Raw genomic sequence first — 11,721 nt, forward strand, 5'->3', positions numbered from 1 at the left:
AAATTTTTAAGATTAAATAATTATCTACTTCACACACCCATGTAATAATTATGCTATTAAGTTAACGAGTGCATCACAGTACAACATTACTAAAGAATATTGAACTATTAAGTATCATACCCAAAATATGCAGTATTTGTGAAGCTGTATTTTAGAAAGATGCAGAGATAATGACCCTAGTGAATATGTAAGAATTAGGTTCCAATTAAATGTAAACTGCTGCATTTTCCTAAACAAATATGGTTAAGATTTAGGAATGTAATATGCTTATAAATTATGCCATAATATTTTAGATAGGTTTAAAAGATAAATTTAGTATTTAATAAAATTGTTTTATCATAAATTTAATTTTGCTAATAAAATATCAATATACACAGTGATAGAAAATAAGTTGAAATTCAAGTTAAGCAAGACAAATTTTCTATATAGACTACCAGAAAATATTTTCTATATGCTTAACATTTTCAAACACATCATGACTGATGTAGTTCATTTATCATGAATTGTACATTTATCTGGAAAATCAACCATTATTAATAACAAAGATCTTAAATTACTCCACAGTAAAAAAGAATAGATGATTGAACCTTTACACTGACGTCAGTAAAACCTTAGCAAGAGATTGCTATTTGCAAAAGGGATGAAAATTCAAGCCTTAATCAGATGATTTTTTACATGAATGGATGCTAATTTTTTTCTCTGTATAGCTTCCAAATTTTGTGATGTTTAACACACTTACATTTCTGTCTTTCAGCCAGAGGTCCTCTGCAACAAGCTGATAGCCCACAGGATATCTCCTTAAAATCTATGTGGCTGTCATGATTTTCACCAAAAGCATTAAATAAACCTGTAAAATAGGAACACAGACAGAATAAATCACAGCCAACAAACTTTCTGTTAATAATGACATGCCTATGAAAGGAGGCATGACTCGCATAAACTGATTTAGTTTTTAAAAGTTATCAGTAGTTTCCACTGTCTTAGGAAGTTTTTCCCCCACCCCCTGGCATAATTATAACCAACATTTAACTTCCTAGAAGAAAATACTATCATTTAGTGTTTGGTTTTGTCTGCATACCTGTCTCTATCTTATATTAATTCCAAAAGTCAAAAGTGATTGTAGAATGTAAAAAATAAAAATGTATTTTAAAAATTTAACTGGAAAAATGTCAGAGACCACAATTATCCTAATTTGGAAAGACTAAGAAGAAAAAGGAAAAAAGAAGAAGAAAAGTTGAACTCTATCAAAGATATACTGTGTTGTTATTAATGAGATTCATACAGCTCCTTCATGAAGCAAAGAAAACTAACACACTATATTATAAGAGACAGAAATTCTGTACTGCAGTCTTCATTGTACCACTTAATCTGTATAACTAAATATATTAAATTTCAGAAATAAAGGGCAATTTATAATCTAATCCTGTGGTTTTTAAACTTTTCATAAAAAATAAATGGAATCATTTTATTTTCAAATGAAATGATTTCTCAATCTCTAATTATAAAAAGGTAAAACCATAACTGCACTGCTGAAGTGGAAACCCTGTCTGTTCTAGCTCCCCTAACAAATAAATATTTCTAAAACACACTAGAAACCTGAAGAATACAGACTGTCTATTTCAAGAATCTAATTCTGTGCCCTCAAAGAGCAGAAAATTGAAGCTAAGAAGTAGTTAAATGACTTGCTAAAAGTAAGAAATTTTTTTTAAAAAGGTCTGAATCAGAAGAAGAACCCAAGCTTTCAGATTTCAAATACAGTTTTTGTGATTATCACCCACAACTGCTCCTTGTAAACCTCATTTAAAATATATATATATATATATATATATATATATATATATATATATATATATATATATATATATATATATAGTAGTGAAAAGTTTAGAGCTAAGTGGGGACCTTAGAGATGGTCTAGTGGTTTCTTAATTTTTTAAGGGTGGGGGAAGTATACAGCAGTGGAACCTTCTTCTATATAAAAGAAATACAATAGACACTCCTCAGCTGAGGAAGAGGTGGGGTCATGTGTGGAAGCTAGAGCTTTGCCTATTCAGTGTCCACCACCCTGACCCTGCACCAGATGCTGAGGCACCACACTGGAGCACACTTTCATAATGATTGTCTTGGTCAAACTGATTTTATATATGAGAATATTCAAGTGCAGAAAGGTAAACCGACTTACACAAGGCTCCAAAGGTGGAACAAGGCTCAGGTGTTTAGCAAAGAACATTTGTAGAAAATAGAAGGATTCCCACCTTCACTCAGAGATGGACGAATTGGTGGTGAAGCCAATGGGCCAAATGTCTCTAAATCAAATCATCCAGTTCAGGATTGAGCCCTCAGCAACCAATAGCATTTCTCCAGATGAATGATGTCTGATTCTTCCACTGACAATCAAATCAAACAAGATTATAAAATCTCACTCTTCTCTTCTGGACAATTAATTAGTTCATCCTGATAATGTAACTTCTAAATACACATTTTAATTTCCCAGTTAAACTGTTAAAAAACTACCTAAAACAAAAACTCTGAAAGTCAAATATATTGTATCTAAAGTGGCATGAAAATTAAATTCAAATTAATGTAAAAGAGGCTTTAGAATGGGAAAAAATTTGCAATTTCCCATTAAGCAGGCTGTTTAATTCCAACATGTAAAATAATAAACTAAGATACTTATTTTTTGCTTCCCACACTTTTATCTGTATACCCTTTGGTGATTTTAATCTCTATCTTGGATTTGAAAATTCTTGATCATAGTCTCTCCTGGCTACACAGGTAACACACTAATAGCAGAAACTATGTTTGATTTATCCTGTCACTATGGTAACCACTTACACATTTAATACTTATTAAATAAATGTACAAAGGGGATAGACCTAAGCTTCTCCTTCTTGGCCCTAAAATTCTTACTACCCCTCCTATAAAGGCAGGAGCCTCCTCTGTAGGACAGAGAGTAAATGTATCTCATGAGAAGGATTCCCCAACAAGGGCTGTCTTTTCAGCGTGCTTTTAGATGTTTTTATGGGACATTTCAATAAAAGGATCAAGGACCTAAGCTTCCCAGTATGGTGGGCGTTGTGATGGGCATGGGAGGATGCTCACTTGGGAGGATGAGATGTTAAAGACACTAACAGTGAAAAGGACAGGGCAAGATGAAGGGCGATTGGGAAACAGGACCACAGAGATGTGACATCTACTTCCCACTGTCATCTAAGTGATACCTACTTGAAAGAAACATTTCTACAGTTAAATTCTATAATGGGGGGTTATTTAAATGAAGCACAAATATACTCAATGAGTAGATCACATAATTTTTAGAGATTCAGAGTGCAGTAGCATTTTCAGAGTAGTTTTTACATCAATAACTAGTATTTATAAATTCCTGTGTGCTAAACAAGTATGTGGAATTATTTCCATTTTGCTTTTAGACTTACTACAGCTTAACGTATTCACTGCACTGATACAGAGTAATTTTTCTAATGAATAAAAATGATAATGTACAACCTTGTTAAAGATTCTTTAATTTCACCATCACCAGATTTATGAACATTTAGGCCTATGTGTCAGGCCCCGTTTCTTACCAGCTTTTTCACCAACACCTTACATTGAGGTTATATTGCATTACCCAGAGGTCAGGAAATGTTCTTTCACACATCCACATCTTTATTAGGTCCTGTGTCCTCTGAGGAGAAACATTCTCCCCACTTTCACATCCTTCCATTTTACAGCCTAACCACTAATCCTTCTCTAAACACCTTCTAATGCTTTCCAACCTCACCAGCTACCCTAGGATTTTAACTTCTCTCTTCTGCAACTGTCCTCCATTGTATATAGTATCCAATATTCAAGTGAAGTATGAGTCCTCATTTACAGGTCTGTGGCCTCTCTAGATTACAAAGTATTTGGATTCAGTAACCTTGTCCTTTTATCACTTTTGCTGCTAGAGTTCCTTTCATAGGACCTGATACATAGTAACCACACAATAAATACTTCCTGAATGAATAAATGAATGAATGAATGAATAGCCAAGGCAATCTTCACAGCCAAGGCTTCCCCAACCCAGCTCAGTATTCTTTCTGTTATATCAAAGAGACTCTGCCCCATGAAACAATAGACCCTGCACATTTTAACAAATGTATACAATTATTAGGAACTATTATTAGAACAGAGACTAGCACTACTGTTCTCATAGTTATGTCACATAAGTAGTGTATTAAAGCTCGTTCTGATTTCTTGTTTATACAAATCAGCTATGTCTGTCACCAGTTTAAATGTTAGTAATTTAGAAAACAAAAGTTATTGATTTATCTACTCATCAGAAATCATTACAACAGATCTATTTACATACCTCTTCTGTCAGTTTATATACCAACTGGAAAAGAGGGGTGTACAGTCAACTCTGAGAGTATAATTGCCTGCAAAATAAATAAGAGAGAATTTTAATACCTCCAAATGGACTACAAACCTGTATTTAATTCTAACTTTATTTTCTAATTATAAACAATATATAACAGATTTCAAATTCAAGGCATCATTCCTGGAGAATTAAAAATAGGGTGGACCTTACAGATTATCATATTCAGTGAAGTATGTCAGACAGAGAAAGGCAAATATCACATTCTATCACTTATATGTGGAATGTAAACAAACAAAAAAATGATACAAATGAACTTATTTACAAACCAGAAATAGACTCATGACATAGAACAGAAACTATGGTTACCCAAGGGGAAAGGGGGAAGGGAAGAGATATGTTAGGAGTTCAGGATTAACAGATATACACTATTATATATGAAACAGATAACCAACAAGGACCTACTGTATAGTACAGGGAATTATATTCAGTATCTTATAATAACCTATAATGGAAAAGAATCTAAAAACAATGTATATGTATATGTATATGTATATGTATATGTATATGTATATGTATATGTATATAACTGAGTAACTTTGCTGTACACGTGAAACTAATATTACAAATCAAACGTACTTCAGTAAAAAGAAATAAATAAAATTTTAGAATAGACAGATAGGTAGGGAGATAAATAGACAGGCAGACAGTCTGGCTAAAACTAAAACACAAGGTGGAAATAACTCTTCAGGAGCCAGAGAGGCTGCAGCACACACTCAGGATAGGAGACTGCAGAGGCGGACTCTGCTGCTAAGGCTGCAGCTCCTGCAGTAAAAGTAAGGGTCATTGCTCATTACGGCAGCAGTACCTAGGGGTCTTTGCCAAAGGAAGTGGTAAGGCCATAATATTCATGTTTTTATTCATTTATTCAATTCAATATGAAGGCTTTAGACTAGAGCATGTCAGTAACTAACATGTGTCCTGTGACACTTACCTAGAAATAACCATAATACGATGAAAGCCTACAGATGCACATGCCACATGTCAGGGTCAAAAGGAAGTTTGTAGTGGGTGCTTATTTCAGAGTTGTTCCAATACATACAGGAACTATTTCTGTATGAAATATTTTAGCCCAACTTTTAAAAATAGCTCCACAGGAAGAATGTCAAAAGTACTAAAGTTTTAAGTAGTAATCCAAGATAGGCAAATGGTAAATATACTAAAGAAATTAGGATCAATAGCTTAGTTATGAATCATATTGATTCATTTGAATCATAATAATGTTCTCTCTGGTAAAATGGAGAAATGGAGGTATTATTGAGGCATCTCATAGAAAGAGGATAATCCTAGTTTATGAGTTGGAGTTGATAGACTTAAATACTGGTATACTATTTAATGACAATCTGAAATAAAATTTACCTTCTGTGTATGAGTCTGCATTGATATATGCAACCTCTCTCTCCTGGAGTGTTTTCACATTCTCCTGTAGTTGAAGCAAAGCAGTCACTTAACTCACAGCATTTACAATTTTGGAAATACAAGCAAAACAAATTAATTCAGTAAAAGAGTGGTTTGCAGATACCATTATAAATCAAACACCTATGCTTTTGACCATAATTTTAAGAAAATGCTATTAACTGGTTGATAATATTAATGCAATTAAAACAAGAAAGAAAAATATTAGTGATGCTGTAGCCACTGTTAATAGCAACAGCAGGGAGACCCAGAGGAAAACTGCCCCTGATCCCCTGCACCATAATATGAAGGGGGAAGGCTCGGAGATGCTCAGCCTCACCCTGGATCTACTGGAAGAGGACTGCTCAAAGTAAGGGCTGGAAATCTGTACTTTTAAAAGGTGTCTCTGGAAATCCTTACAGACATTAAAGTATGAGATCCCTTGATGTTGGGGATCCAAGTAACTTTACCATATTAAAAGTGAGGAAGTTGGAAATTTGATTTATCAAGAATTTTTTGAAAGAGAAGATATTGATGAAAAAGAAAAATATAGGAGGGGAGGATAGAGAAAAAAACTAGAGGGAGAGAAGAGTGGCTATTAGGACAAAGACAAGACATTTCTCACACATACATGCACACACGCACACACATTCTAGAAAAATACAGCAGAAGAAGACTAATGCCATCACACAACATGGGAATATGCAGAGAGAACTCTTTTCTTCTCTCTGTTTCTCTCTCTCTCTCTATCTTGCTACCTTATAAAAGCAGTTACAGTAAAAACATTTAAAGCTGTGAGTGGTCATCCCACAAATGAGAATTCTCACCTCTGCGCTTGACCACATGGGATAGATGACAGCTGATTCTGCGGCAGAGTATCCATTATGACAGAGCTACAGTAGAATTAAAAAAGATTCCTTAATTATATGTAAAGGTAAATGTGCTGCTGAATATGATCAAGAAGCTAGTAGAAAATGGGAAACAATATTCAAATTGTCTTTTAACTCACATGAATTTAAATTAATGCAAGGCATATTATCTTGTATCTTGGATTTATTTTATCTGTATTTTAAGCTGCTTAAATTATAAAAAGACACATGTATTTCTATATACATGTGTTCACAAGAAATTACATATTTCTAAAAGTAAATGACCTTAATGAATAAGCTCTGATTCATCTAAATAAGTGTATTATGAAATGCATGTTCATAACAACAACATAATAATAAGACTTTGCCATATAAATGGAATCAAATGTGATACAAGTAAATGTGATTTTATTCCCATACTTATTTGATTCATATTATTATTTTAAAGTATGCAGAAATGAGTCAGAAGGAAAGCATTTTAAAAACCATTCACAATAATAAGAAAGATATGACATTCTTTAAATCAATTCTATAAAATTTGGACTCATAAATGAACAAAACAGAGGATAGTCACAGGAAAGTGCTTTTTGGTGCGCCTGCCTTTAAAAAAATACACAAGCCTACCTTGAACATGTAAGAACTCAGAGTTACTGGACAGAGAGCATAAGGGAAGAAGATGAAAGAAGGGGGTCTATGAGAGACACTTTAAAATAAAGCATTAAGAGCCAGTGACAAATGAAAATTAATCATAATTGAATTAAAAATAAATCCTTGAAATTTTAGAGTAATTCAATTTACAAAATCATTGTATTACACTCCCCAACCAGGCACTTTTGTAAATGGTAAAATATACCTATGGTTACAATTTAGTGTTGAATCCATAAAGGAGAGACTATAATCAGAGTATAGTCATCTAAAAAGAGCATGTTGTTTTCCTGGATAGAAGAAATCCAAGGAAACTGTAAAAACTTGAAAATTAATGCCAAGGATCTAAATCAGATTTTCAATAGGCTAATTCACTTGTCAGAAGTAGTTTCCTAGGTTTGACTATTTTCTGAGCTTACAGATTTTACTTACTTATCACAAAACCAATATAAATAGAAACTAAAATATTTTAAAAATAATGAAAAAATTGGTTTGTGCTTAGTAATTAAGAGGTTGTTCTGTTTTGCCAAACTGATGTAAAAGCAAAAACAAACTCTATTTCTTAAATTTTCTTGTTTTTATCCAATTTAAAACAGTATCAGGTAATGGAACACATCTGTGATTACCCTGAGATACATGTTGACCAAGAAGATATGTTTACTGTCTTAGTTACCTCAGCCCATTTGTGGAACCCAGAAGTCCAAATTTTTCTGCATCCCAGCTGGCAAAAATGGCAGTTCTTCTCAGTCTTCAGCTTGAAATCATTGTTAACATACATGGTTAGGTACATCTGCCTAAAAACAAAGGAAAATTCACTGAAGTCACTTTCTGTCATCACTTGCCATGGAAACATTATTTACCTCTACTAATCAGTTTTCCAAAATTCTGGACAACTTCTTATAAATCAGCAGTTCCACTGGTTAGGTCAATACCTCCAAATACCCAGAAGTCCTGATGATCTCCCAGAATAACACATCTGTCTGGAAAGGAAGGCATTCAAAAGAATGACAACTTAGAATGTATTATAAAGAGCAGTAATTTATGTTTTTAAATTAAACTTCCTCCTGCTTGAGTTTCCTCCATAGAAAACCATCAAGGTACTGTCTCCTTTTAGAATTTACCTTTTTTTCCCCACATTTAATTATATCACATCAACCAGGAAAAAAATATTAAGAGTTGATTAAGATTTACCTTCTCTTACTCCTGTAATCTTTGTAAAAACAAAATGTTTTAAGACATTTTAAAAAATTCACCAACTCACCAAGTTTCACAGATCCTCAGGTAGTTCTGATTACATCATAAATGCTTGTGACTTTCTTGAAGTTATGAACATGCATTTTAACCTTCCTAGAATTTCACAAAGGGAACAAATTACTTCACATAGAGCATTATGTCTAACAGGTTCCTTCCAATGTTTTATTATAAGTCTCAGAAGTACAGAAAACTGTTTAATAAGATGATAAATTCCCATATGCCCACCACCTAAATTCAATCATTGTTAATACTGTTGAACTATTTGCAAGCGAGTTGTGCAAATCATGACAGTTGTCTCCTATGTATTTAAGAATGCACCTTACGGTGAAATCAAATAAAAAAATCAGTATTTTATATTTTTCCTCCCTCATAGCTCTATTGTTGGTATTTATTTAAACTCCAAAATTATTACTCAACATGAAAAAGAATCTTGTTCTTAGCAATTTTTTTTTAAAAAAAATGTGTATTTGTCCATTTAGAGCTCAAATCAATTAAGGGATATAAGCCCCAGGTGCTTTTTTTGGTATTTTGACCAGGGAAGATTTCTGTTTCTGACTTTTCTCTTAAACTGTTACAGAAGCTACATGCTCTGTTTTCCTTCTGTCTGTATGTATCTGTTTATAAATCACATTTTTCATTGTGTACCTCTAGAGGGTATTAATACATGAGATAATAAAGTCTCCTATGTTAAAGGAACTCTGTTCTAATTGAGTTAAATAAACACTTTTTAAAAATTCTTATAAAATAAAACTGAACTTCTAATACCTTAAGAGTTCTGAAATTTTAAAACAAGCTTCTTACAGAACTTATAAAATACTTGCAGAATCCAAATTCAAATTGCTAAGGCAAATCATTAATCAACAAGGCTCATTCAACCATTTTAGTTTAATAAAAAACAGCTATCTCCTCTCTGATTCATCAGTGTGAAGTTTCCCTTTCCCTCTACATTTCAAGCCAGTCAAACTAAAGTTCTGATCATGCCATGCTCTTTCCCAGCCCTGCACAAGCTGTCCTCTGCAGCTGGCGTTTACTGCCTGTCTTGATTCCGTGGAAAACTTACTGTTTGTGTAAAATTAAGCTCAATGAGCACATGTTCTGTGGTCATGCCTCCTTAATACCAGAACTGTCTGGGGTTAGTAACAGTAACGACTATGATGGTAAGCGCACTGGGCCATGTAGCAGTTACGCGTTCACCACTGTGACCACTTAACCCTCCCCCGCAGAAGTGACCGGTGAACTTCGCTCCTTTCCCCCTTCTCTCCTACTCCTTCCCTTAAGTTAACCTAATATTTTGCATGTACAGTGTTTTGACAGTTATCTGAAACACTGTTTTAAACCGTCAGTTGAAAAGGGAAGACAAAATGTTACACCTGGCCCAGAGGAGGAGAGGGGTGGGGAGTGGCTCAGAGGAAGTCAAACAGGACGCGCGGCCCCCGATCACAACACAGCCCTGTTCCTTCCCGAGTTTCCCAGCCGGGAAAGCAGAGGCGTGGGGCCCGGACCGCTTCGGGGCCTTCGTGGGAGGCCGAGGGAGGGACGGAGACCCGCGCAGGGCTGGGGAGGGGCCCGCAGGGACTCACCGTCTGTGCAGCGGCTCCTGACCCACAGCTGGGCGGGCGGCGGTGGCGGTTGAGGCGGCGGTGCCGGCTGAAGGGGCTGAGGCGGCAGCAGTGGAGGTACCGGCTGAGGGGGCCGAGGCGGCGGCGGCGGCTGCGGTGCCGGCTGAGGGGGCTGGGGGGTCGGCGGCTGCGATGACGGCTGAGGGGGGTGGGCGGGCGGCGGTGGCGGTAGAGGCGGCGGTACCGGCTGAAGCGGTGGCGGCTGCGGTGCCGGGTGAGGGGGCTGGGGGTTCGGCGGCTGCGGTGCCGGCTGAAGCGGCGGCGGCTGCGGTGCCGGCTGAAGGGGCTGAGGCGGCATCGGCGGCGGGTACCGGCTGAAGCGGCGGCGGCTGCGGTGCCAGCTGAGGGGGCTGGGCGGTCGGCGGTGGCGGTAGAGGCTGCGGTGCCGGCTGAAGGGGCTGAGGCGGCATCGGCGGCGTTACCGGCTGAGGCGGCTGTTCCGGCTCAGGGGGCCGAGGCGGCGGCGGCTGCGGTGCCGGCTGAAAGGGCTGAGACGGCGTCGGCGGCCGTGCCTGCTGAGGCGGCATCGGCGGCGGTACCGGCTGAAGCGGCGGCGGCTGCGGTGCCGGGTGAGGGGGCTGGGCGGGCGGCGGTGGCGGTACAGGCTGCGATGCCGGCTGAAGGGGCCGAGGCGGCGGCGGCTGCAGTGCCGGCTGAGGGGGCTGAGGCGGCATCGGCGGCGGTACCGGCTGAAGCGGCGGCGGCTGCGGTGCCTGGTGAGGGGGCTGGAGGTTCGGCGGCTGCGGTGCCGGCTGAGGCGGCTGTTCCGGCTGAGGGGGCCGAGGCGGCGGCGGCTGCGGTGCCGGCTGAGGGGGCTGGGAGGGCGGCGATGGCGGTTGAGGCTGCGGTGCCGGCTGAAGGGGCTGAGGCGGCATCGGCGGCGTTACCTGTTGAGGCGGCTGTTCCGGCTGAGGGGGCCGAGGCGGCATCGGCGGCGGTCCCGGCTGAAGCGGCGGCGGCTGCGGTGCCAGCTGAGGGGGCTGGGCGGGCGGCGGTGCCGGTAGAGGCTGCGGTGCCGGCTGAAGGGGCCGAGGCGGCGGCGGCGGCGGTATCGGCTGAAGCAGCGGCGGCTGCGGTGCCAGCTGAGGGGGCTGGGCGGGCGGCGGTGCCGGTAGAGGCTGCGGTGCCGGCTGAAGGGGCTGAGGCGGCGGCAGCTGCAGTGCCGGCTGAAGGGGCTGAAGCGGCGGCGGTTGCGGTGCCGGCTGAGGGGGCTGGGAGGGCGTCGATGGCGGTTGAGGCTGCGACGCCGGCTGAAGGGGCTGATACGGCGTCGGCGGCCGTGCCTGCTGAGGCGGCATCGGCGCCGGTACCGGCTGAAGCGGTGGCGGCTGCGGTGCCGGGTGAGGGGGCTGGAGGTTCGGCGGCTGCGGTGCAGGCTGAGGGGTCCGAGGCGGCGGCGGCTGCGGTGCCGGCTGAGGGGGCTGAAGCGGCATCGGCGGCGGTCCCGGCTGAAGCGGCGGCGGCTGCGGTGCCAGCTGAGGGGGCTGGGCGGGCGGCGGTGCCGGTAGAGGCTGCGGTGTCGGCT

At 40.1% G+C, this 11,721-nt stretch overlaps 1 long non-coding RNA gene across 2 annotated transcripts in view; it reads right to left on the reverse strand.

The window, feature by feature from the left end:
• Window positions 1–10,314, reverse strand: part of LOC140690401 (uncharacterized) — a 33,053-nt gene extending 22,739 nt beyond the window's left edge. For both annotated transcript variants that reach the window (XR_012065670.1, XR_012065671.1), the window contains exons 1-8: window positions 10,158–10,314; window positions 8,585–8,670; window positions 7,997–8,117; window positions 6,637–6,702; window positions 5,774–5,837; window positions 4,349–4,415; window positions 2,256–2,387; window positions 740–847 (exon numbers count right to left, since the gene is read on the reverse strand). This is a non-coding gene — a long non-coding RNA (uncharacterized lncRNA). The remainder of the gene's footprint in view (window positions 1–739; window positions 848–2,255; window positions 2,388–4,348; window positions 4,416–5,773; window positions 5,838–6,636; window positions 6,703–7,996; window positions 8,118–8,584; window positions 8,671–10,157) is intronic.
• Between the last annotated feature and the right edge of the window lie 1,407 nt (window positions 10,315–11,721).

Source organism: Vicugna pacos, chromosome 30, assembly GCF_048564905.1.
Source record: "Vicugna pacos chromosome 30, VicPac4, whole genome shotgun sequence".
NCBI lineage: Eukaryota > Metazoa > Chordata > Mammalia > Artiodactyla > Camelidae > Vicugna > Vicugna pacos.